The following is a 26,105-nucleotide window of genomic DNA, read 5'->3' as shown; positions in this document are numbered from 1 at the left end:
AGGCCTCTCCATTGTCACTCCTGTAGTCACATGTCCTAATTTTTAATATCAAACTCCAAACCACTTCTTATATGAGTTCTAATCGGCTGATGAGATTTTAAATAAAAACCTACAGATATAAAAAGTAATCACAGGTTTACTGAATATTTACCATGCTGGATGGAACATACAAGGTAAAAATGAAGCTAAATAGTAACATTTACAATAAAAGAAAGGCTCTTTACAGTGTGTTTAAGCCAATAAGCCAAAAGCCCCACTCCCCACCCTATTTAAACGTTAATTTTAACACTGAAATAAATGAAATGGTAAAAATACTGTGCAGATGCTGAAATTATGGAGGTGTCTACAGCTTTGACTGAACACTTCATCAAGCCTTTTTTTCAAAGTCATTTCAGTCCTACCTCAGTACCTGAAAAAACATGCTTTTCAATCAACTACATACTGCACATTCTCCAAGAAATGTACATTGAACAACTGAATAAAATTTCACACAATTTAAAAAGAAAGCTCTGTTATGCCTAAATGACACAATTTCAGAAGAAGTGTAACATTAGAAAAGGACAACAAATCCCTGATTTAAGGCTACTATTATTAGGTTAGCCCTCCTGTGAATACATGTAGTCTTAATGAAAACCGTCACTGTAAAATGGAATACAATCATTAGATAAACTATAGAATTACAAATTCTACCCATATGTGAATGGGCACATAGGGGTTTTACACTATTATAACAGCTCATTTCTGCCTCAGGATTACTAAGGAATGGAGCTGCCTGATTTTTCCTTCTGAATAGTTTATTCACCACAAAAGGTAATCATGATTTCCTAAAACTGTTTAACAAATGTGAGTCAAAGGTACCCATCTGTTTGGCTAAAACACTAAAAAAAAATAAGGGAAAATCAAGGATACTAATGTTAACTTGAATCGTCTTTCCTTTATTTAGGTTTTTCAACTCTTCCCAGAGCAAACTAGAATTTTTGAGAAAAGGTTGTGGTAAAACTTCAGTAAATACAGTCTATGATTAAAAAAAAAAAGTAGTAACAGCAATTTTTTTTAATACAGTTACAACTTTCTCGTAAGTCATACAGGTTTTATGATCAACACCAATGGAAAACTTCTACAGCAGGTAAAAAACGTTAAGACATCCTGAATGAATATCAGCAACCCTTTTCTGTTGATTATATTATCACCTGTGCTTATTTCTCTGCAAAATCCTAGTGTAAAATTCTGATTAGTACAGTTTTACTCCATTACATATTAACCAGCCTAATTTCTTGGTAGATGATAACAGAGCAAATACTAACTATTCAAAATTGAAATTTTATTTATTTATTTTACTAAATACATGAACTTCAATGTTGTCCTGAATGACTCGTGGTTTACAGTCTATCTCTATTTTAGCCTAAATAGAAAGCATCTGTCTATGAGGATGCTAGTGAGCCTTCTATTCATATTTAATTTACGGTATTGCTGTAACTCTATCATAAACACATCCATGCATGAGATTAAATGCAGTTTATGAAATATGAATGTCACTTATTTTTTTTATTTAAGTAATTCAACCCTAGTGCATTTAACAAAACAATTAAGTTCACACCAGTGCTGTTCTCTACTGCATTGTGTCAGGAATTGCTGCACTTGAACCTGCATCAAGGTCACCTTTCCCCATAACTCTCATAATCCCAAATCACCACACAATAAAAAAATTGTTGTCAATGACTGAACAGATTTATATCATTTTTAACAGCCTAATAGAATTAAAGTTGTGCCACCACGAATAGAGGCCAAATTTTAAGTTACTAGGCACCCAGGAATATTAGATGCACATTTAAAATGAGCTGCGATGCTTCCCACATTCCATAGAAGTCAGCTTCCTCATTGGCTTGTACAGGGCTTTAGAACTGCACAAAAACTTGCTGATAAAGGAGAAGTTTCTCATTATACTAAAACTACTTCACCTAAATGTATTTCTTTGGCCTATTTTAAAGGATATTGAAGGATTTTTATGAGGTACTGAAATGATATGAATATCACAGTACAAAGTAAAACTCTGATAAGTAAAAAATATGGCAGGTTCTAACACTCCTACTAACTTCACACTGGTAGATTAGCAGGCCTGTAAAGAGACCTGGTTTAGCCAGCTGAGCTCCCAAACGACATTGTGTCTAACAGATCAGAACTATATGAAATAGGGCATTTTATAATCTTATTGTTTGTATGTCTCCTACATGCTGGAAAACTTTTTTAACTGTTTCCCTTAAGTTGGCATTTATTGGAGTGGAAAATTATCACTATCACTAACAACTCAGAGAATCATATTTGCTATGTGAAATGTCATGGTCCAACTTTCACTGGCCTCAGTCATCTTTGTCTATCCTGTCCCATGTTAGGGCACAAATTATGCTTTCAAGTCCTGCTTCCTTGAATTAAGACTTCCAGAAGCTGGACATGCTAAGAATGGAACCTGGACATTTATCCCTATCCAGATTTTCAGCCTAGCTAGTTAGTTCCTGCTAACTGAAATGTACACCTCTTGAAGAGCCCCCATTCCCTGTGTTCCTGGACCCTCAGACCTTATCCCACAAACATTCTGTATTGCTACTGACTTCTCCCCCCTTCAGAGCACTGCTGGTAGGATCATTCAGAAGGTCTTTAAGTAATAGCCCTTGCATTTCACAGAAACAAAAGAGTAAATCACAACACAAAGTACAGTTGTATAGATTAAGCTACAAGTTTGTCATAGAGGTAAATTCAAGCTATTAAAGGGTAAGTAATATTTCCACTGACTTCTAGCATTCTTCTAGCTCGTATTTCAGAACAACAGCCCTCAAGAACTGCTAACTTGAATGGATCACAAAGATCTTTTCACTACAGAAGTTCATTTTTTTCACTGTGCGATTAGTATAGAAAGGCTGGAAGAGAAATCCTTTGATCCAGGAGGATAATACTTTAGAGAAGACCAAATGATATTTTGCTAAATTCTATCACTAGGCAAGAAAGATTGACTTAATCAGTCTGGATTTCTGGAACTACTCAATTTCTAATTTTCTTTTGATCAAGCTATATGTGTTAAGATGCAGTAACTCCAGGCAGGCCAAATTTATGCACAAGCTTCTTTGAACTTCAAACAAGTTTGCTGGACCCTTTAAATTCAATTTTATCTGTAACTCAATTATGGAGTTGTTCTCTTTCCTCCCCCCAAGAAAATATATTTCCATTTATATCATCTCATAATTTCATGTAACGTCCTTTGGAATCCTATTTCCCTTGTCAAATGTGATCAGATTCTCTAAGAAAGTTATACACTGCAGTTGGCAAAGTATTTATTAGTAAGGCTTTCTGTAGTCCATGCCCCAGTAAAGACAATTTCAACATTTGAAATAATTCCATCATTTTCATGTTGATTTCATATGAAAAACTGGAAATGTACCTCTTAAGTTTTGCAGGAAAATCACATGCTTAGAAATAAAATGGCTTATTATAACTTGTTACATGCTACGGATGTGTGGGCTGCCAATTCTGGGAGAAAACTACCCACAAAAAGAGACCAGACTGCAATCATTTAGCTAGGTCTAAAAGCAGACTCAGTACCTGCGGGGAATACCAGAGTACAACTCAGGAAAGAAACACAAACTCTGTTGATACCAATGCAGCATGTATACCATGGAGCAAAGAGCTCTAGCACAGCAGGAAACTGCTGCTCCGATGTGATAGAATGTCCAACAAAAGGCTATGTTGTCTTCTGACATATTTGTAACTTACATATGGAAAAGTTTGTTTCTCCAGTAGGCCAACACGATAAAAATATCCTTTTGCAGTAGCACATTGCTGTGTTGTAAAGAAGTCACCTAGTCCACTCGCAGCCCCAGGACAAAACTACCACATCCTGCATCATTCTGACACGTACTGCTCTAGAAGACTTCCTGTGACACGGATGGAAAATTCACACATCTTTGTGCTCAGAGAGGCAACTCAAGCTAATTGCACTGCAGAAAGGCTCTAGCTACATATTCATTATCTTGCACAACACATTACGCTGTTTAGTTGCATTGAGGCCAAAACTATGAATGTGCTGTATTTAATTATCTGGATTACAAAATACCAGTAAGTCTTTTCCAATAGAACTTTACCACCCTTACCAGTAACTTAGCTCTCTAAATGCTTGTTCAAAACTGTTGTAGAAAGATGAAAATACATCTGGAAGTCAATTCACAACTCGTGCACTTCAGGCTGATTTTCAGCAACTGTATGGATCTGTGCTCTCAGGAAAGATTCATGGAACAGGCAATTACAGATACCCTCCTAGCAACTGTATCATTTTCTTTGCAAACACATTTGACAGAGAGCACTTCTTACTTTCTTATTAATTTGTCCTTAAGCACACAGCCTATTCCAACTCTACACTGTTTCTACACTCATTCTGCTACAGTGCTGCAGCATATACAGTCTATTGCCACATGCAGTAAGAAAATACAGCCAGGCCACAACATATTGCTGCAGTTATGATTTCTTAAAAAAAAAAAAAAAAAAGGCATTAGTAGAACAGATGCCTAGATTCCAAACAACAACTGAGTAGCACAGAATATATACATTTAATTTGGTAAATTACCCAAGAGTTATTTTGACAACTGCTGGAGATTAACCCCGTTTTCTGTCTACATCTACTATTTTATATTATCATCAACCCAACTGAGTCAGTCCTGATTTACAATGCTTTAAACAGGAGAAGAATGAAATCCATTATCCCACTCTCCCACAAATAAGCTATGGTAGATTCTAAGCCATTCCCAGTGGCTTAATGAAGGGAAAAATATTCCACCTACCCCAGATCTTTCAGCAGGCATGGAAGCCCGCTGTGCTGTCCATCCTACAGGGCTGTCTCTCCCAATTACCACTATCACTTTCACCGAGGTCTCTTTCTTCAGGGTAGAGAGAAAGATAAACTCTCTATGAACTTCTTTGGAAACAGACAGAAATGTCAACCATCTATTTTAAGCACAAAAACTACCTCAGCAGAAGCAATTCAAGATAAAATAGAAATAATATCTTCTCTTAGGAGTGTCTCTCTTTAAGAGGAAATATTCTCTTGAAACTCCAATGAGCCATGAACAAACAACACAAGGAAATAGCCCTCAGTTCTATGGGTCTGCAAGGGTGCTGCAATGTGATGCAAATGCCGAAATTCCAGCATTTTAAGCCTGCTGTAGGTTACACCTTTCAATCATTCATCCTCTAAGTACATTCCCAGACTACATTCTAGCCAGAGTCCCCAGAGCTATGCCATATGCTGTAATCTATATGCTTATGACAGAGGAGTCAGTCCTGAGTTTTCAGACATATCCTTCCCTGTAACTTTAATTAAAGTGTGATTTTCCTGTTTAACAGTTACCGTGATAGGTGTGATTAACACATACTAACATAGACAGATTTTGCAGAGTCCTGAATACAGAGTTTCTCAGTCAATTGTAGAAATCCTGTGTGGTGAAATGGTGTTTTCTATGTGCAGAATAGCATAATTCTCCCTGACTTGTTCCCCATTTAAGACAGCTTCATAAGCTTTCCTGGATCTAAGTATTTCTGCATCAGGAGATTTTACTATCAAATGCAACCTCTCCATGAAAACTCAGTCATTATTTGTGATACCTGCACTTGGATAGACAACCAGCACTATACAACTTCAGGACTTAATTTCATTCCATTATGCCTCCATTTGGAGCCCTAACACAACATGGAGGTGAAAAGAAAACAGAGCTGAACCAAAGCTGAACAGATGGGACTTTGGCAAGAAAGCCTCATACAGAACAGAGATCTCTCCAAATTCTTCTTAAACCTACTTGTTGGCTCTATTTCTCTACCTAACAAGGACCATCCCCACTCAAGAGTATTTCTACAATATATATTTTCTACTTTTGGAAACAAACAACAGCTTCTACTTATCTAGGAAGTTTTCAGGGCCAAAAAGGGGTTTTCTTTCTTTGGAAGACGTGTGTGTCTGTGTGTGTGTCAATTCTAAAGGGATTTTTGGTTGTTTTGATTCAAAGCACCTTTGAAAATTTATATTTTGGAATAAGGCTGGAAGGACTTGGGGAGATCACCTGATCCATCACTTTGCCCCTGACAGAAATGCTGTCGTCCTCGACTGAAGTCTGGCTAACCAATTTCTATCTGTTTTCCTGCAAAGGACAGCTCACAATTTTCTCCACCAACCTATTACAGTACTTTATATTCCTAACATGAGAAATCTAAATCTACTGAATCCTATTTAAGACCTGCTTCTTCTTGTACCCACCACTATGATGGAGAAGAGGTGATCCTGTCTTCACAGCAGCCCTTCATCTATCTGAAGGGTGTTATCACATCTTACTTCATCTTAACTAAAGACTCCAAATCATCCCCATAATTTCTAGACCCCGATCCTTCCTGATACTCTCCTTTAGCCAGTCTCTGATTATTCTGTATCTTTCTTTGACAACATTGCTCAATACTGAGCAGTACTTCTCTCCTGCCAATGCCTCATCAGTGCTGGGCAGTGTAAAAGAATTACTGTGCATGCCTTGGCAGTGACCAGCTACCTCATATGCCATACCTGTTTCATAATAGCAGGATGATGCTGACGTGTATGCTTTGTGCAACCCATAGGCGTTCTCCTCCTGAATTGCTGCTTCTCCCCCTATGTGGACACAGCCAACCCTGGCCACGTGAGCGCAGAGGCCAGCACAAGCAGGAGCTCTCTGTTTTCCAACCACCTCTCCCATTTGGTAGTAAATCTAAATTCTACATCTGCCCTCCAACATACCCACTATATCCTCCCACCAGTTTGATATTCCACTCCATTAAGCAGCTCCCTTACGACCAAATCACCAGCAGAGATCTCTGCAGAAGTTTGTTTGGTACATTCTTCCAAGCTGAGTGTCACTGCACTGCTCTCTTGCTAGGGTGCTCCTCTGGGTCCCTCATCTGCATTTCAGCACGTAACAAATGAGCTAACCTTCCAGTTCACATTCCTAACAAACTCTGTAACTTTCATGATTTTCCTATAGTACCGCAGCCAAATTAAGATATATTAACTCACCTGTTTAAAGTACCAATATTATTTTTTTTTAATTTACTTTTATACTCTGTGCAACTAACCAGAAATACAGCCCATTCTACAATTATACAAGAAGCTACTTTCTGAACACACTTCTTAAAACATAAATAATACAAAAAACACATACTCAGATTTATTCTACAGTTTGTACTTTGTGGCTACCAGCTAGCAAACTGTGATTAGGACACTGTCTACCACAAATACAAGGTGTCTGAAACACACAGGAAGTTTTGGTGTTATGACAGCTTTCCTGACTCAGGCATGTCAGACACATCTATTGCCTCTGTTCAATACATCCTGAACTTGCTGAGCCAAATGTGCTAAGCAGATCATTTGCACAAGTCCAATAAATGGAGGTATTTCAGCTCTATTATTCATGCATGCAGCATGAGTGACCTCTGTGGAAATACTTAGGCACACAGCTTCAAAACCATCTCTAATTTTAATATACATAGATTTGAGAATTCACACAAGAATATGCAATAGAAAAGAGAACCAACAGTGAGTACAATAAAAGCAAATTTACTTAGCATACATTTGTCTACAGCCACCATGAAAATTGCTTTAACCAGTTGTAGCTGTAGGCTGAGAATGAAATATATCCTTTCAAAGCTTAATGGAAGAAATAGGCATTAATGAAACACTTTGATTTTAAAAGTAAAGATAAGAAAATTGGAAATTAAAGTTCCCGAAGTAACTGGAATGGTCATATTTTGTGAGTATTGAAGTGAAAAATGAAAGTACACTTATGCACAAATAGATAAAATTATAAGAACTGCCATGAAATAGTATAACAGCACAGCATTTCTTTGGGGTATGGATTCATCATATTTCTGTTCTATTTCCCACATGGAAATGCCGCATACTGAGCTGGATGCAGGAACAGAGGATTTCCCTGACAAATTGCCAGAGTATATGGACCTTTCACCTGGACTTGTTAGAAATCAGGATTAGCACTGTTACACTAGCCAAATGGACCACTTTGTACACCAAGGAAAAATTCTTCACAGTTGGACCAATTCTGATACTAATTAATGACCTATTCAGTTTAACGTTCTGATCTTGATGATAAGCGGCATCAATTATGACAGAAGCAGATGTTCCTTCTAACGCTTTTACATACCTAACATACATTACAATAACAGATTAGCAAACACTTCAAAGTCAGGCTATTATGCACACCGAACTACAGAGTTACTCAATACATTTACTTTCAAAAGGTGTAACTTGCAACTAGCCAACCGATGTAATTATGCAGGGCAGACACATGGGAGGGTTTAACATAGGATGTTCCGAATACAGCCGGTTTACAATCATAATATACCTTTTAAAAATCAGTTATATTCAACGTATGCTTAACACAGTGTATAAGGTCTTGGTTTTATGTGTGACAATCCATTATCATGTGTTAAATCCTGATTTCACAATTGGCTAGTGGATTTCTGAAAGGACGCCAAATGATCAAGTATTCTGAAATCTTGATTTAGTAACTTCTCTCACCCCGATTCCTAATAAATGGGTGATTTCAACCTGTATATACAGGAGGCCAGATTGTGATACAAAGCCTGGATTTGCAGGATTATTCTAGGACTAATCTTATATTTGTACCAGTCTCTCTCTGTTAATTCATTAATCAGTTGAAAAATTTATTCGATCAAAATAACCATTAATCTATAATGCTTCACAGGATAGTACTCGATTAGAGACAATACCAAGAGGATACATGAATGTCCAGTTCTTATCATTCATGTGAATGCAGAGATATACTACTGCAATAAACTGTGTAATTTCTATGAACACTGACAATTAAAAGAGAAAAGGAATATTTACTGGCAACTAGTTTAAAGATCACCATCCTATCCTGCAAGCAAGATTATTTGACAATAAGCACCAAGCAACATCAGGAATAAATATATGTATATAGCTCTCTTGCTGCTGAAACAAAAACAGTCTAAACAGGCTTTCCAAGCTGAAATACAGAGCTTTAACTTCTTGCTAATTCTAAAGACATCACAAACAACTGCTTAAACTTGAGGAAAAAAAAAGCAGAAATTGAGTAGAAAAGTTTTATGCTAAAATCTTTCTGCCCAAAGACTTTCAGTCAAAAAGAAAAGGAAGTAAATTAAATGGAATTTGTTATTTCAGTGTAGATTTATGTGTAAACAAGCTGCCAGTTCCTTAGTTCAGACTACAAAGGCTGAACTACACTAGAGGCCCCAGCTCCCACTTTGGTGGCAATCAACATTAGATTTGTTCTGAACAAAGCATTTTTGGATCATTTTTCAGACATCTGGTAAAGAACTCTTTGCATACACTATTAACTGGTATGTGATAAAACCCTTTTGCCTAAAAAACAGATAAATAATATTTTATAACGTAACAATAACAGATTTCTCCTTTTATATTCTGCACGTCTGCATAAATAGTATGATAATAGTAATAACTGCATCTTCCTTAAGTAGGTCACCCTGAATACTTGGGATTACAATACTTTTGTCAAAACAGAAAATGAGGATTTTAGCTGGTAACAATCTCACTTTGTGAATTATCCATCTTGGTACAACCATCCACCACAGATTTACAGCAAATATTTCTACAAATAAAAGGGGCAAAAATACAGATTTCAACATAGAATACAGAACATCTAATTTAAAGAACCCATAATGCCCTGTAGTTACGAGGTTTGTGCTTCTACAAGTAACAGTCATGCTAGTACAGGAGTACAGGATTATAACATAGTAAATGGGGCAGTCTGCCAGCTCAGGTGATGGAAGAATGTTTCACTGGAAAGTAATGCAGACACTAGCATCCAGAAGATAATGATGCCATAAATTAAAAAAAAAAAAAAAAAAAAAAGTCTTCAAAATTATCTACTTTTCTTGTGTTGCTTTTTGTTTTGGCAGCTATTTACCAACATTAAGTATCCTAGATGTTTCAAATATATCCTCAAATTACTGAGGAATAAAAAGGACATTAGATATGCATATGACCTCTTTCCCACACTGATATTCCTGTTTCCCTTCCCTGCCTCAGCCGCAGCAAGGAGGGCGTCTTCGAGGTTGGGTTATTCCCCCCCACACACACCCCCAATAGAACAATGGCAACAGTGGGAAGAAATTATCATCTTCAAAAGAAATAAATGCTTTCTCCCAGGACATGGAAAGCAGGTCCCACCTAATCTTACAGCACTTCAACCAGATAATACTTACTAGAAAAATTCGGGTGATTTGGATGAGACAGGGTTAACATTAGAGATGTTCCTTATTTTACTGTTGCACACACTCTCTGAAATGGTGGGTCAATGCTGAGCAAGGGAAAGGATGGCTGGCAGGAACAGTAAGAGTCTTTCAATTATAAGAAGCTACAGCCTGGCTGGGGTTTTATGTTAATCAATTTGCTGGTTAAGCAACCACCTGTTCCATCAAGTTAGAGTTGGCCCTGATTGAAGAAAAACATTTTGAGAGGCAGCTGAGGAGTATTAATAATCCTCCAACATTAAAAAAAAAAAAAAAAAAAAAAAAAAGAGGACATCCAGTTCTACCCATCAAAGCAGAAGATCCCACAAAAACTAGGGAAAAACACATTTCTCGCACATATTTTAGCTGCTAGAACAATCCACTGAGCAGGCATATTCCTGATTACAAAATAAAATGAAGACAGATAAAAAGCTCTGCCAGTCCTCATGCGATGGGGCTCTTACAAGCAAATAAGGTGCTGTGTCAAACACGTACAAATGGATGCCCAGTGAGAGACTCATTAACAAGCAAAACTACACAGGAAGCTATCCTATGTTAGCTCAGGTAGAAGAGAAAAGGAAATGAAAAAGCATCTATCTGAATAGCTACCATAATGCTGCACAGAACTCAATATATTATGCTCGCAGCACAACAGGGAAATTAAGAGGACCCCTCACCAAGGAAAACAACACCGGAGTGATAAATCAATAAATTATATTGTGATTCAAAAGAAATATACAATATTTATCAGGAAAACTGTTTCAGTGATGGAGAGTATAGAGATGATTCTCCAGAAGGGTCTTTTCAACAAGGAAATTAAAGATATATAGCTTGACAATGGGAAAGATTACCATAGCTCAGCAAACCTAGCATTAAGGCTCTCAAATACGACTGCTCTCACTGTAGTTGTTTTCCAATCAGACAGCAAGACAAACTCAGCTTTCTAAAACCTTCTTCTTATGACATATGCATTTGTGTTGCTTTTCTGTGGAGACCCTGCCCCAGCAATATTATCATGCTTCCCATATTTTGGCTAAGCTGCAGTTTCATTACGTTCCTTTACTTATCTGAACAAGCTGAAAGAGTTAATGATTTTCTTGTACTGGCCAGGAGATTTGTGTACAGCTCTCCCTGGCTTTATGTCTAGGCTGTGAGCATCAGATCAATGTCATTCAGACCTTGGGGGCAGCAGAGCAGTATCGGTGGAAGCAGTACAGTAAATGCAGCAGGAATAGCAATCCGGTTTCTCACATGCAGTTAAAATGCTAGAGACTGTGTGTTTGCTGCAGGGAAGCAAAGAGGTGTATAAAGCAGTATCACACATTACTCAAACATCTTCAGGAAAAGAAAGAAAGAGAAAGAGCAGTTAAATTAAGGATAGGGACTAGAACGCTTAAAGGGCATTTTTTGTTTGTCTCTCTCATTTTCTTTCAGTCAAAAAACACACATGAACACATCACATACTAATTGAATAAGAACAGGACATGAAGAACCCCAGAAACCAAAAGCCATATTAGGCTGTGGGTGTAATTCATATGGACTAAAACAGACCATGTCACAATGAAGACATGAACATATCTACAATTTAATGCAAACCATCAGCCCAGGAAAACAATAGCTTCTCTGAAAGGCAAATAATAATTTCTACCCTTCTCATTTTTTGCTTAAAGTTTTTCTCTCTAAACAAAAAAAGATAATTTGTGTGCCATTTATTTGAAGGGCATAGCTACTTTGCAGAAAATGAATTTTTAAGAGTGTTTTGTAAGCTCTGTGTTGGATTTTACATTTATTCCATAAACTGAATGAGGGCATGTACTGAAAGGGACGGATATTTAGGGTGTTGAGTGGTACATCTACATCTACAAATACAACCTGAATTTCAAATGAATTGTTCCTCCTTTTCTTGCTGAACTCTTTCAAAGTTGCCTTCTTATCTCTGGAGTAGGTTGCAACAAATTTCGTCCATCCTTTCTCTCAGTAACATTCAGCCAACAGTACCACTCAGTACAGTGTTCTTTATCATTTCCCTTTCTTACTTCCAAACCACAAGTGAGTATTCTGTATAAGCAGGTTTTAAGCATGCACTGTTCCAAGATTTGAAAGATGTCATTCTGTGATTATATGAAAAGGCACTGGGGCTAGCAGTGCTCCTACAACACACAGACCTAACGTGACTATATTGTTTCTGAGATTCAAGTTAGCAGCTATGTACCACGGTGTGCTACACTCTGTAATGTAGAAGCTCCTTTACAAGCATTTTCACTGGACTGTAGGCTAAGGATTTACTTCCTTGAGCAGAGTACCTTCGCTCAGCCTTTTCAGACAACAAGTTTCATCAGTGAATTTCACTGTTCTGTCAAGGGGTCCATCTTCATGTATGGCATGTCTTTGATACCCTAGGGAATGGTGAAAACACTGACAGAGGAAATGCCAGGCACTATTTTAACTGACAGGAAAACTACCAAAACTACCTTGTGTTGAAAGTAAAGCAGGAACATTTTCTTGGGCAATCACTGTAGAATAAATCAATCTGTACAGCAGTTTGCTTTAAAGTAATTTCCTTCTCAAAAGAGCCCTCACTAATTGAGGAAATTCATGCATCTCATATTAGTGCACCTGCTGTCAACAATCAATAATTTGGCCGTAACTTCCAAAAATCATGACAACTCAATTATTTTATCACCCTTCTCTTTCAACAGATGGCCAAACTAATAAGTTTTCACCAAGTTGTGATAAAGTCCTAGGAAAAAGTAATCTTTTTTGGGCAGCATTTTGTCTCCTCTGGTTCCATTTCCTATCTGTGCCAGATCCAGAGTGCAGATAAAGACTGTGGCTGCCCAGACAGCTCTGTGGAAGGCAGGTTACAAGTGAGGATGTGCCTGTGTGGCAGGGACACAAAGACCCCATGGAGGCATGAAGTCTTCTAATAGACTTCTACATGACCAAGGCCAGCAACCTGATTCAGAAGCAGGCTCTACAGACTTGGTGCATAAAAGAATGAACCATCACAATAGCAATGAAATCTACATTAGCTTCCCTGTAATCAAATCTGTATGTGATTTATAAAATACTTTTTTAACATGCATGATGTTAAAGAAATTTTTCCTGTACAAATGTAAAATCCGCTGGTAAAAACCAAACACGATCCATGTCAGTTAATATCAGTAAACTTCTGAAGTTAACGTCAGTTACCTCCAGCTTCAAGGCAGTGTCTTTCACACAGAATCGTCCAACACAGATTTGAGAGACTAGCAGATTTCTGTATTAGCCATCTGCGGCTTTGGTTAGCTCATCTGATGAGTTCTCTGTTCATCTATTTTTAATGTGCAAGATGTGCAAGGCACACTATGAAGAAGAATATAACGATAAACAGCAAACTATTTAAAAAGTGGAAAACATCTCTGTCATGCAAAGTTGCATAAAACATTTCTCCTTTATTCTAAAATCTCACTAAAGAAATTCTGTCCAAATATTTAAAATTTCTGTTTGTACATTTAATTTGATTTTACCTGTGAAAACTGATTGTGAAATTTGGTCAGGTTTTCAGCCCATCTGGTGTGCATGCAGGTCCAGATTATGAAAAGGTTGCATTAGAAATCAATTACATTTTGGTCATTCTCATGCAAATTCTTGCAGCACAAGTTTTATGCTAAGGTCTTCAAAGGAGATGGATTTAGAGGGGGACTTTAAGTGGTAAAGGTAGCCAAGACTATTCTCTGTGGAAACATACAATGGTCTCTCAAAAGATACAGATTTATCAGGTACCTATAGTCCCTGTAGGGGCCATAGGCATTTGCTGAGAAAGGTTGTCTGAAGGCTATCTCCTAAGAAACCCTCACTGAACAACAGTTCTCTTTGCTTTTGGCTTCCTTTTATTGAGGACATACTGGATCTTCCTCCTCCTTCAGCCAGGCTTCGGGCTCTGTGGCCATGGCTGATGTCCTTTACACAAGGAAGATTCATAGATTTTTTTATTATTATTATTATTTTTTATTAGAGCAGCTTGATAACTTCAAAGAAAAACAGCTTTTAGGCACACAGGCCCTTCTTCAGGCTGATTCATAATCTTTGGGTGAAATGTAGTGCTATCTACACGTTAGCAGCTTTGTGAGCAAACATCCATCTTACATTCCTGCGGAGTTCAACACCACCTCACCAAGCTTCCAGATCCAAACAGCACTTAATACAGCTGATGGATTCCCTGGTGATCACGTTAGGACGGATTCAACCAAAGTAACACCAAACTGCAGCACCCAGGAAACTACAGGTCAAAAAGTAAGGAAGATGACTGGGGGTTGCCCTTTTGGGTGCAGGTGTGTTAGCATATACTTAAGTACCACTGAAATTCTCACATCTTTCTATTGATGAGGCCTTGAATTTGTTGCATGACTTTTAAAATAGACCCACAAACACTACCCTGAACATTCCATACTTTCAGAGGGAACAGTATAAATGCATGTTGGCATCCTCGAATTCAAAAGCAGTTTTTCAGAAGAAATGTTCTACTACCTGGGATTGCACAATGGCAAGAGCACTCCACGGCGACTGAACAAATGCAGGAAAACCCTACTCTTCCGTCACTGGCAAAACCCTACTTGAACTCTGAATAAAAGTCATGCAAGTAGCCAGTAAGCTGTTAGCAATCTATTGTTACCGACCCCATGCAAAAGACCAACACTCCAGAGACATGACACATGCTAATCCCTTTTTGTTTGTTTACAGCAAATAAACATTAAAACTGTACATGATTACAGTAAAACTGTAGCTTATGATTACATCAAGCCACATTACCTCATCTTTTGCCTTGAACTTCCAATACGGAATGGGTGCCATCAGAGCCCTTCATATGAGACAAGTCCATGCCTGTTTTTTATTGCTATACTCTAAAAGACAGAACCAGAAAAAACTAAAGAAACTGACAGCAAGGGGAACCATGCCATATACCGGTGCATAAAATGTATCTACCAGTGGTTTGCTCAAGCAGCCAGATGTTAAGGAAGAGCTGACATAGTGCTGACCTCTCACAGAACAATTTAATTAAGTCCTTTAATTAGTAAGGGCCACTAAACATTGCATTACTGCAACTAGTAACTTAATCTGCTGTTGCTAGATTGCCTTTTAGATCTGAATCTAAAGTCTCAGACAAGATGCGGCAGCACACTGCAAACACCATCATGCTCAGCGCACAACCTGGCCTTAGCAAATGAACCAATCCTTGGAATTATGCCCAAGGTATTTGGAATTGTCCAAAACTACACGGATGGATTTCTCTATTAGAAGATTTCAATTAATAGAATGTGCATTTTTTTAAAAACGAAATTTTATCCACAGTATTTTGTTAAAAATACTAGAACATTTAGATTAAACCATGTTCTTATTATGATTTTAACACATTATTGCCTATTGAAGACTCAAATCAACTTTTCAAAAATCAATTTTGAAAATTTGTATTATTGCAACTAGATTTTAATTATTAATATAGAGTGCAATAAGAGAAGTTAGAGCAAAATATTCTAATTCATCGTGAAAATACATCAGTGCTGTGAAAAACTTCAAAAGCCCTACTTGATTTTCTATTCTAATTCATTCTGTATCCAAAATTGCTCACTGTTGAATTTCCATCGAAGCGGAAGCTCATATTCTATCTTCAGGACCTGCCTAAAAGTAATGCAGGTAGAGCCTGCAGGTTTCTGGTTCACACATCATCTTCATATTTCTCAAATACAGAGGGTAATTCTGTTTATTACCAGCACAGTCTTCTCTTTGTCGTGCTCATACCACCACTGACAGGCAGTAAATACTGACACTAGGCCAAGCAGACTGATGAACATCCAGTATAGCTCTATTTAATTCCTCCTTAGAAGAGCTGACTTTCTTAGAAGTAAAAGAGGATGATTTTTACTGCACTCAGCTCTAGAGCCCTCTTAAGTTTCTCTCATTTACCAATGACTTTTCTCATTTATTTGAATAGCAAATAAGCTATTTGAACAGAAAAAAACATCTCTTGTAACTTCATCTGAAGTTTCCATACAGAATTACATACATAGAACAAGACAATAATGGGGGTGCTGTTAGGGTTTTTTTGTTTGCTTTTTTGTGTGTGCATAGGTGTGTGGCTTACGTTTTTGTTTTTAGTGTTTTACATACTATTTTCCCCTGTTTGAAAAATATTCAGGCTCCCTTCTTTTTCTCCATTAGGAGTGCAGCACATCACCCATTCTTTGTGCTCAGCTAAGCTCAAACTGCGTTCCAGCTACATATGTGGGGTTTCTTAATACGGTTTAACATCTCTGGTATCATGTCTTGTAGAGAACCATTATCTGCCTACCCACAATATGCAAAATAGTGCAAGCCACCTCTTTCATCACAGCCACATGAATTCATTTTGACCTGCTAACCAAAACCGCTGCACATTAAGCACACATTCACGCATCTTTCAACAGCTGCTCTGAGAAAGTAAAGATATTTGTATGACTGACTACTAAGAAAGATCAGACTGTCTGGGCTTAACTGGCTCTAAATGAATATCCTAAATTTCTTCCACCAGTTCAGGATTTCTTTGAAGAAGAAATACACTTTATCATTACAAATACTGCTGGTGTCAACAGGAGGTTGGGTTTTTAAGGTCCACTTGTCAAAGACACCGTGAAGGGGAATACTAACCCAGATACAGACAGTGCCTGCTATTTTCCACATTAGTCCTAGGCAAGTTCCTGCACGATGAGGTCTATAAACGAGAGCGCTGTACAGAGATAACAGGGCAGCATCCTAATGGCTTTTGAAAACTACCACACTGGGCTAATCAGAAGAGTTGCTCCAAATTCCAGTCCCAATTCTACGAACGATGCAAGCCAGCAATTAAGGTCACCTTTAATGAACCAAAAAGGTCTGACAACTTTCTCCTGGATTTTATATTTTTTAACTACTCTAGTCAGCTTTGGCCCTTGCCTACACTTCTCTTACAGCACATTGTCGATGCTGCCTTGCTTACTGGATTTTTCCTTAAAATCTGCCACAGTAACTACTGCAGCATTGAAGAGTGAAAAGGATGATGAACAACCCAGCTATCAGCAATATGCCATTTTATGCTTTGAGTGTTTGTGTTGGATTTTAGAAGAATGATATTAAATTGGCACAATAATGTTTTCCTGCCAGCAAAATTTTTAGTCCTCCTTTGAAGAATTGTTTAATCAGGGGTAGATATACAAACATCCAGCCTACCTGAGTGCCACACAAATACCTTAGGAGCAGTGCAAATGATGCACATGGTATAAATATTTTTACAAGTGCAAATATTAATACTTCTTATCCATATAAATAATCCAGTATGTTTGGGAATATGTCAAAGCTTTTTCTCCCTACAACTATACAGTAACAAATATGATATGAAGGCCAGTTAAACACAGAGAGGGAAAAGGGCTTAAAAAATAAAATGGCTTCATTAGCACAAATACTAAATAATATAATATATAAGGGCTTGTCTTAATTAAGGAAAAGAAATACTATATTGCTACTACTGTCCATTACATCAGAAAATAACAATTTTGTATTTTTCAAGTAAACACAGTGAACTTATTAAGATCCTTTACTAAGAACTGAAAGAATCACATGTACTATGCTCCCCATCCATGAGATATATGATGAAAAAGCTCTTGCTTTTTAAGCTACATCCAGTATCAGCATTCTATTACAAAATTCTGTTTTTAAAAAGCATCTCTTCCTTGAATTTACTAAAATAATTACACAGAGCTTATTCACTAATGTAAATACTTCAGTATTCAGTACAGTATTCAGTGCAGTATTCATTATAGCTGTAAATACTTCACTCAAATCAGTTTTAGGAAATTATAGTGTTTTGTAGAAATATACAAAGCACTGCTCATTTTATAGTAAATTCTAAAAACTGAGTCTGTTAGCAGCATTTTACTTGCATATTAAATATAATTTTTCCTCTATTTTTAAAGCATGTATTAAATTTTATTAACATAATTTGCCAGGTAGAAATCCTACTTTTGGTTTAACTTCTGTGTTTTGGGTTGTTTTTCCCAATACCCTTTATGAAGTCTCTCTGAGTGAGTACATCAATTTGCCTACTACTAACAAAGAAAGAGGACTTCATCCCCTTCAGGGACAGCCTCTGCCAAAGTGCACTAGCTTTTTGGCACCATTCAAAAGGTTTTTTAAGATACATGAAGATGCCTTTGTTCAAACAATTTGAAAAGAGCAATGTGCTGGTTATTTAACTAAAGTATAACAGTAACTATATGGAGAACCGGTATTTTGCCTGTTTTAGTTGTTCTTTGAATAGACAGATGATGATCCAATTCTTTCCACTCCTCACTTGTAAAGTATGGTTGGGCAACACGATCCAACCTCCCAGAACAAGGACTCCTCCCTAATGACTGTCTTTTTTCACGATGTGTATATACCTTGTTAACGCCCCCTCAACTTTTTGCGATGCCCTGGCATTAGCTGACCCTAATGCACAGCTACAGATCACCACTGACAGCACTAACTTCTTTCCAGCCAAGCAAGTTGCTCCTAGCTCTTTCTTCTTCAGCAAAGCAAAGCTACCTAAGAGCAATAACAACAGAAACAAAAGGCTAGCCTTTTGTTGGGCATATAAGAAAACACGCAAGTATGTGTTTGGAGGGGAAAAGGGAAGACAGGAAGGATGGGAATTCTGTAATTCTGTGCTGTATGTACTAACTTTTCCACTGAGTATATAGGTGTTACATACTACAAAACATTTTTAAAATAAAACACTTCTTACAATAAACAAACCATTTAAGCGTCAACAAATGTTTGAATTCCAAAGGAACCCGTATCTTCCAAAGAATTTAAGGATCACACCAAACTCAGCACTTAAAGACATCATTTGGATTTGAGGCAGGTACTTGAAGAGACTTTGGAATCAATTACCGAAAGGATTAAAGCAGTCTCAGTATGGGTCTTCTGTCTCTGACAGGTAAATCTGGATTATTCATTGAAATACTATTTCTCATATCATAAGCTGACGCAAGCTATGAATTTAAATTATAACTTTTAATTTTATTTATTAATTTGAGAATACTGTGCACCAGGGAACACTGCTCTGGTTAAGATGTACGAAGAGGAATTTGTATCACAGATCAAAGACCCACAGTTAACACAATGATTTTTCATAAGCAGTTTCCTACATCCAAAGAGACATTTTCATTATGTCTTTTAAATGAATCAGTACATGCCATACCTCAGTATGCTTTGACAAGCCTCAAGTACTGACCAGAATTGCCTCAGAAAACAACAAGCAGTACAAACAGGCATCAGAGAAGGGTAAGGTGCTGCTTCGCTGCTTCTGTTTTGTTTGCCAGTTTCAACCTTTCTTGCACACCTCCTAAAGGGCCTGAGACTTGAGATTTCACTAACTAGGTATATTCATGAGTTCATATCACCGAACGCTGAATGGCTCAGTATTACTGAAAATCAGCTGAGAGAGAAAAATCAAACTAGGAGAGTAAATAAGGTTTCTTCATTGCTCTCAGTAGCAGTGCAAATTCTCCTCCCATCAGAGCTTTTGACCCTGACATCTCTTAGCTCACAACAACTCCAATTTATACAAACACAAGAATAACAACATGGATGTCACGTCAGTTCAGTCTAATAGGCCAGTCGCAACTGCATGCAACAGTTGGCACGATCAGACTTCGGGCACTATGAAACTGTTTAAATATCAAGGCTAATAGTTCATACTCAAAATATAAAACAGCAATTCGTGGTTTCACTGTGAGTTTGTCTCAGCACCACCAGCCCTTCCTGGATCCTTTCCTGTAGTCAGGAAAACGTACGTTGGCACTTACAGAAAGAGAGCGTTACAGCACCTTACTAAAAAGGTAGCCCAAGAGAGAAGAACATGAAGAAAAGTAAAGGTGAATAAAATAATAGACTAATGGCAGCAAACAACAATGTAATGGGAAGATGGGAGAGGTTATACAAAATATGGGTAATAAGGATGTTCCCTCTTGAAGAGGGAAAAAGAGAGAAAACATTCAAATGAGAAGTAAAAAAGGGGTAACTGTTGAGAGAGAATGGTTGAGAGAGAGAAAGGGTAAAGAAGATAAAGGAATACATTTGCATCTTCACTATTACCAAGTTTCCTGAATATTTTCCAAAATCTCTTCTATTGGAGCTGTAAGAACTTCAGTTTTTCCTCAAGTAAGATTAGTCACTAGTCTTCAAGAAGTAGCAAAAAATAAACTAAAGATTATATTAACAAATCCTATTCTTAAGGTTGGTTCATGACTTCTTCGGCATCTGACTCCTTGCTCTGCATACTTCAACTTCTGGTTTCTTTGGTCTTATGTATTTCCGCTGCTGTTTAATTTCTCTGCAAACAAGCCTGATGAAAAGTAATGAGATTGCCTGTCATAGCACTTAGGGGATATTAGAATTGCTTGTTACATTAAAATAATTAGAGAAGAATAAAGATAATTAGATGATATTAATCATACTCCACACAAACCTATCCAGTATATGAGAACCTAACCTTTGAGGAATGGGGCCCTCGAAAAAAAAATATTTCTGCCTTATAAAGAGTCCAACTATCAACCATAACAATCATGCTTAATGAAAATGTGTAAATATAGCTGTAGTCTGTGCTGTAACTGCTTAGATATAGCTGCTCTTCAGCGATTTTTGCTCATTAAAAGAAATACCACAGAATACCACACGCAGACCTTTCTCTCCACAGAGCTCTCCTAAACAAAAAGTCTTCCCTTTGGTTTCTGCAAGACTTCCTCCATGACCAGGCCCTAGGGTATTTAATTAATTCTCTAAATGTTCACTACAGGCACACTAAAGTTTAACTAAGCCTGGCTTGCAAACATTTTCAAAAACTTAATTGTAACACATTGTTTCCTCAACTTTATCATACAATGTGTTTTTGCTTGCTTGTTTTGTTGTTATTTTACAAAAAATATACAAACAAATGTATAATATAAACAAAATTAATCTCAGACCAGCTTGTTGGTTCCTTTCATTCAGCTTCCTTTCCCTCTACATGTAACAAGAGCATCTAATTTTCTTTTTAGTATTCTGGAAATTTCAGAGAAGGGAAAGAGCTGCACTGACCTCCTTTAACGTTCATCCTCAAGAATCACAAGCTAACGTGTATCATACAGACACATTTACCTACATATGGGTGGCTTACAAATATATTTTCCTTCAGCCTTCCTTACAAAATTTATTATTTACTTTTTAAAGCTGTCTTCTTCATATGATTTTATTCATGTAAATTCTTCCTATTTTAAGATTGTCTAACTACTGTTAACTTACAAATTGTAACTGAAATACAGTATGATGGTCAGATTCTCCAACTGCAGCTAATTTTACTAAGACAAAAATAGCTACTTTTTCCATATGTAACAAACGCTTACTATCAATTACTTTGAACTGAATCCATAATTTATCCAGCATCTAAAGTAAAAGCTTTATCTGTGTTGATTTATTTTTAGTCCCACAAAGTTCAGAGCTGTCTTTTTGAAATAGTTCAGTAATTATGCTTTCAACAGACCCTATCAATAAATACCAAGTTTTCTATACAAATTAAAAACAAATCAAAAAGCTAAAATGGTTAGAGATTAAGAGAGATGGATCTAATTGTATTAACATTTTTAGATGTAATTTAGGACAATATACACTTAATTACTAAATATCACGAAGCGTATTTCAGTCCATGCATCAAGTGAAAGGATATACTTTTACTCATAATCACACACTCTGGAACCTACTCCCTAATTCTATTTTCTATGGGAGATGTTGAAGGATTGTTATTTAAAAACTAAAAATAAAAAGTCTGCTACTGACGGATATTAAAGCAAAAGAACAAACAAATAAAGAAAAAGCCTCAAAAATGCAGTGCAGCTATTTGCCCTGTCAGGTAGGCTAATATTTAGAACATATCCATTTTTGAAAATTAACAGCTAACATTAATGTCGAACTAAAATCAAATTTAGTACATATTGCTTTCAAAGCCAAGCGAGCAATTAAAGCTAATCAAGTCTCAAGTTGTTCACATCCCACGAATGTCACTTTCTTTACAGGAAGGAAAGAGATTAAGCAAATATCACCCTGTTCAAATTTTGACAAAATTCACAACATGCACGACAGAACATCCAGCAACTAGGAAACCACAAACTATTTCTTATTCTGAAGCCTAATGAACTGAATTAGAATAAAAAATAAAACCTTGTTAGTTGTTCTTCCTTTTTCCAACCTTCTACTACTACCTTAAAATAGAAAGAAAGGGGCCATACTCTATAGCAGCTGTTATCGACTGTTCATTTTGGCACTTCAAAAACTGGTAAAGGTCATTTTTGAAACTAGTATATTTAGCTTGCTGATTATTTTTTCCAATTCCTTCTACTTTAAGATACCAAATACACATTGACAGAACCAGTAAAAATTGTCATGCTTTCTCATGGAACCCAACAGAGGGAACCCTGTACCCTCTCTGATCCCAACAAAAAACAAACAAACAAACAAAAATCACCAACAGCCTTCCCTTTACACGTCAAACATTCAACACAAAGCTTTAAAGTAACAACCTTTGTTTTCAAGGTGATTTTTATATTTTATTTCTATCACCACTCTCCTCTCCTTGGGAATATGCTGCAACATAAATCAGTCAAAATTCATGCTAAACATTGAACAGGTAAGGAAATACTACTGGTGGACTGTAATTCTATTTGTGTGCTTTCGGAAGTTTACTTTTTGGTGATGGTTTGTTGTTTTTTTTTGTTTTTTTTTTTTCTGTGGGGTTGTTGGTTTTATTTATTTATTTATTATCAGTTGAAATACAGGGCATTCAGCCACAAGCACTGCAAGTAAAGCCTGAAAACAGCAGCTATTTCAATAGGAGGTTTGAAATAATATGGTTCTTATATTGCCATGGAGACAACTGGTCCTCATGTTCAATGTGACTGAATGCATGGTTTAAAAAGCTTGAAATACAGATAGATACAGTGATACAGAACTCCCACCTGTCCTTTGCTTCCTCATTCTTGTCTTTCTCTGATAGAAGTACAGTTACTACACGGGTTTGATATAGCATGACAGAGGAGACTGGGTACAAAATAGATGCATAGCTATACATGTTTGGATTCTGTTGCATTATTTCCCACCATGTGGGACCCCAAGTTAGGTAACCAAAGACTAACAAGTTGGAATAGAAAGATTACCAAACCCAAGCAGAGCACATGCAGCATATTACTACTGGACTTTATTGCCCAGATTTAGCGAGGAAAAGGAAATTATAGCAAAAGCAAGTGTTTTTGAAAAACAGAAAGTATATTGGAAGTATATACAACATTGGGAGAGAACTGCCCCTTGAATAGAAAGCACAATTCTTCCTCACTGAGGGGGCATTAACTCAATGTCTGTGTGAACAACAAACTTGCTATTTGATGAAAACTATTATGACCATTTTGCACTTTCCGTAGGTTTTTAATTACAGCCTGAACTGAGTTGGAATTAATTTTGAGAGAAGCAAAGCTTGCAAATACCTTCTCCCTTTGTACTTCCTTCACTGGCGCAACTCCTCCCTGCCACTCACAAGTAAAGCTGGCTGAGTTAATGCCGATGCCTTGTGACATTTCTTGCCGAAGTTCTGACCAGTTGATCTAACAACAGCTGCCCTTTCCCAGGCCTTTAGAGCCTGGACTTTGAAAGGCTGATGTATGCAGATGCAAGTGCTAAAGAACAGCCACCTAAGAATGTATAAATTATTTCTACTTTAAAGAAAGCCAAGATGTTTAAAAGTGACTAGCAGTTTTGCAGGCATCCATTGTCAGCTCTTTAAAGGGACCAGAAGTTGCTTCACAGTAAGGCCCATTCACAGCATATGCAAGCACCACCACCAAAAAGGAACTTCTGCTAACATCCCCCCTGGCTGAGGTACATTTTGTCAGAGGAGCTAGGAGGATCTAACTGTGAAACCATGACTCTCCCAGATTGGCTGTAACAGGTTTATCTATGCCTTTAACAGAAGCTTGAGTTTCATTTTCTCCCCTTGTTTCATGGCACAGCACTTTTAAGTAAATACTTGCTTGAAGAAGCAGACGGTAAAAGCAACTGGCTCTCTTTCCATAACTACACATACCAGACAGCTGTAGGGTTTTCACAGAAAGCCACTGCATATGCTACTTAAGAGATAAAATAAGGGACTTGTCAAATGCAATACATGCCTAAATCACAGAGCGGATTTAAATGCAGGTGTGCAGGGGCAGGAGACAGTGGGAGGAAGGTACAGGACAATCTTGCTGCTGCCCTGGCATAAGATCCTTAGGTAACAGGGGCTCAGCTTCCAGGAAAAGCCCTCTAAGAAGTCTGAATGAATATTCTGGCTAGTTCTTGTGTAACTACCAAGAAAGCAGGACCCTGCCAGTACTTCAAATACTCTAAGACCTGCCCAGGTTATTGGAAGAAAACTGGGACAGCTAAGAAGCTGCCAGGCTATTACCCTGTGCTTGGTGTGCATATTCAGCTGGTTTTCTTCCTCCAGCAGTAGCTGCAATAGCTTCTAACAGTTGAGTCCACAAATTCACAGCCCTGCTATAGTCCATCAACACTGGAACGTGACTTTTTGAGTTACATTATTAAATAGTATTTTCTCTGCATCTTATGGAAAAACAAGACCAGGAAAAAAAAAAGGAAAAAAAAAGGTTAATACACTCCTTTTAGTGAAATATTAGTGTTAGAGGGCAAAGGAAAATGATTTGGGAAAAATCAGTCCCCCTTTGAGAGGAAAAACAGGACACAGAAAACAGAGTAAAATGTTAGGAAGGGCGTGTGGTAAAATCTCAGATAGGCATTACAATCCCCTGCAATGTTTAATATGAAAACAGAAAGGCAACTATAGAGGACCATATGGAAGATAGGTAGACAGGAAAATCTTGGAAACTGTGCCTACAGCCTTTTGTGCAAGGTAGAAATGGAAGATAAAGCATGGCTCAAGATAGAAGATGCACAGATGAGAAATATAGGAGAAGAGGTAAATGCTTCTAACCATGCTGAAGACAAGGTCCTAATGAAGTTTGGATTAGGTGAGTTGGGAAGTTAAGAGGGGGCTGTGAAAGTAGAGGTGGAAAAACAATGTACAATGTGACAACTCATTTGCAAGTGAGCAAGGTGGTGGGAAATGGATATTAACAGAAAAATAAAGACAACTGGGAAATACTGGATAGTAAATATCATTAAAAAGAGTTCAGTGATGCTTTGCTGAGGACAGCATTCAATAATGAGGTTCACAGGTACGAGAAACCGGAGAGAAACTAGGATTTCTGGAGGTTCCCAAATGAAGAAGAAATGGCCTTCACTTTGCAATTCAAAGATTGAAATCAGGTTGTTAAGATTCATGGAAGAGACAATTTAGGTAAGGTTTCCTAAACATGTTAATTATAATTTACTATATTCTATTCCCTATCTAATAAACACAAGGTGTTTTATTCCTCTAAAGCCTTTCTGTTTTACATGCTGAGGAATTCTAAAATAGTACTACTAAAAATTTAACCACCAAAAAAATTAAATAATATGCAAAAAAAAAAAATCACACACAAAAAAAACAGTGAATGAAAAAGTATCAGGTTGGAGTTTCACTTGAAATAATAGGCATTTTCACAGTAGTCATGAATAAAGCTTTAATTTTGATTCATGCCAATAAAACCTTTATGATTTTACAAGGGTTTGTTACATTTATTTATTTACTTACTGAAGCTGATAGCAAACCTCCACTAACTTCGATA

General features: G+C 37.1%; 2 protein-coding genes across 25 annotated transcripts in view; one reads left to right on the top strand and one right to left on the bottom strand.

Annotated features, from left to right (window-relative positions):
- CTNNA3 (catenin alpha 3) overlaps nucleotides 1-26,105 on the bottom strand; it is a 488,378-nt gene that overhangs the window by 324,659 nt on the left and 137,614 nt on the right. The window contains exon 1 of one of the 22 annotated variants that reach the window (XM_013173373.3): nucleotides 10,300-18,256. The exons of the other annotated variants lie outside the window; for them this stretch is intronic. The gene's annotated coding sequence lies outside the window, so the exon portion shown is untranslated. Of the gene's footprint in view, nucleotides 1-10,299; nucleotides 18,257-26,105 lie in introns of those variants that run through there. 22 annotated transcript variants of the gene reach the window in all.
- LRRTM3 (leucine rich repeat transmembrane neuronal 3) overlaps nucleotides 1-26,105 on the top strand; it is an 84,796-nt gene that overhangs the window by 55,307 nt on the left and 3,384 nt on the right. The gene's annotated exons all lie outside the window — the stretch shown is intronic.

The sequence above is a fragment of the Anser cygnoides genome, chromosome 7 (genome assembly GCF_040182565.1).
Source record: "Anser cygnoides isolate HZ-2024a breed goose chromosome 7, Taihu_goose_T2T_genome, whole genome shotgun sequence".
Classification (NCBI taxonomy): domain Eukaryota; kingdom Metazoa; phylum Chordata; class Aves; order Anseriformes; family Anatidae; genus Anser; species Anser cygnoides.
Note: the sequence above shows the minus strand (reverse complement) of the source record. Positions and strands in the feature narration are given on the sequence as shown.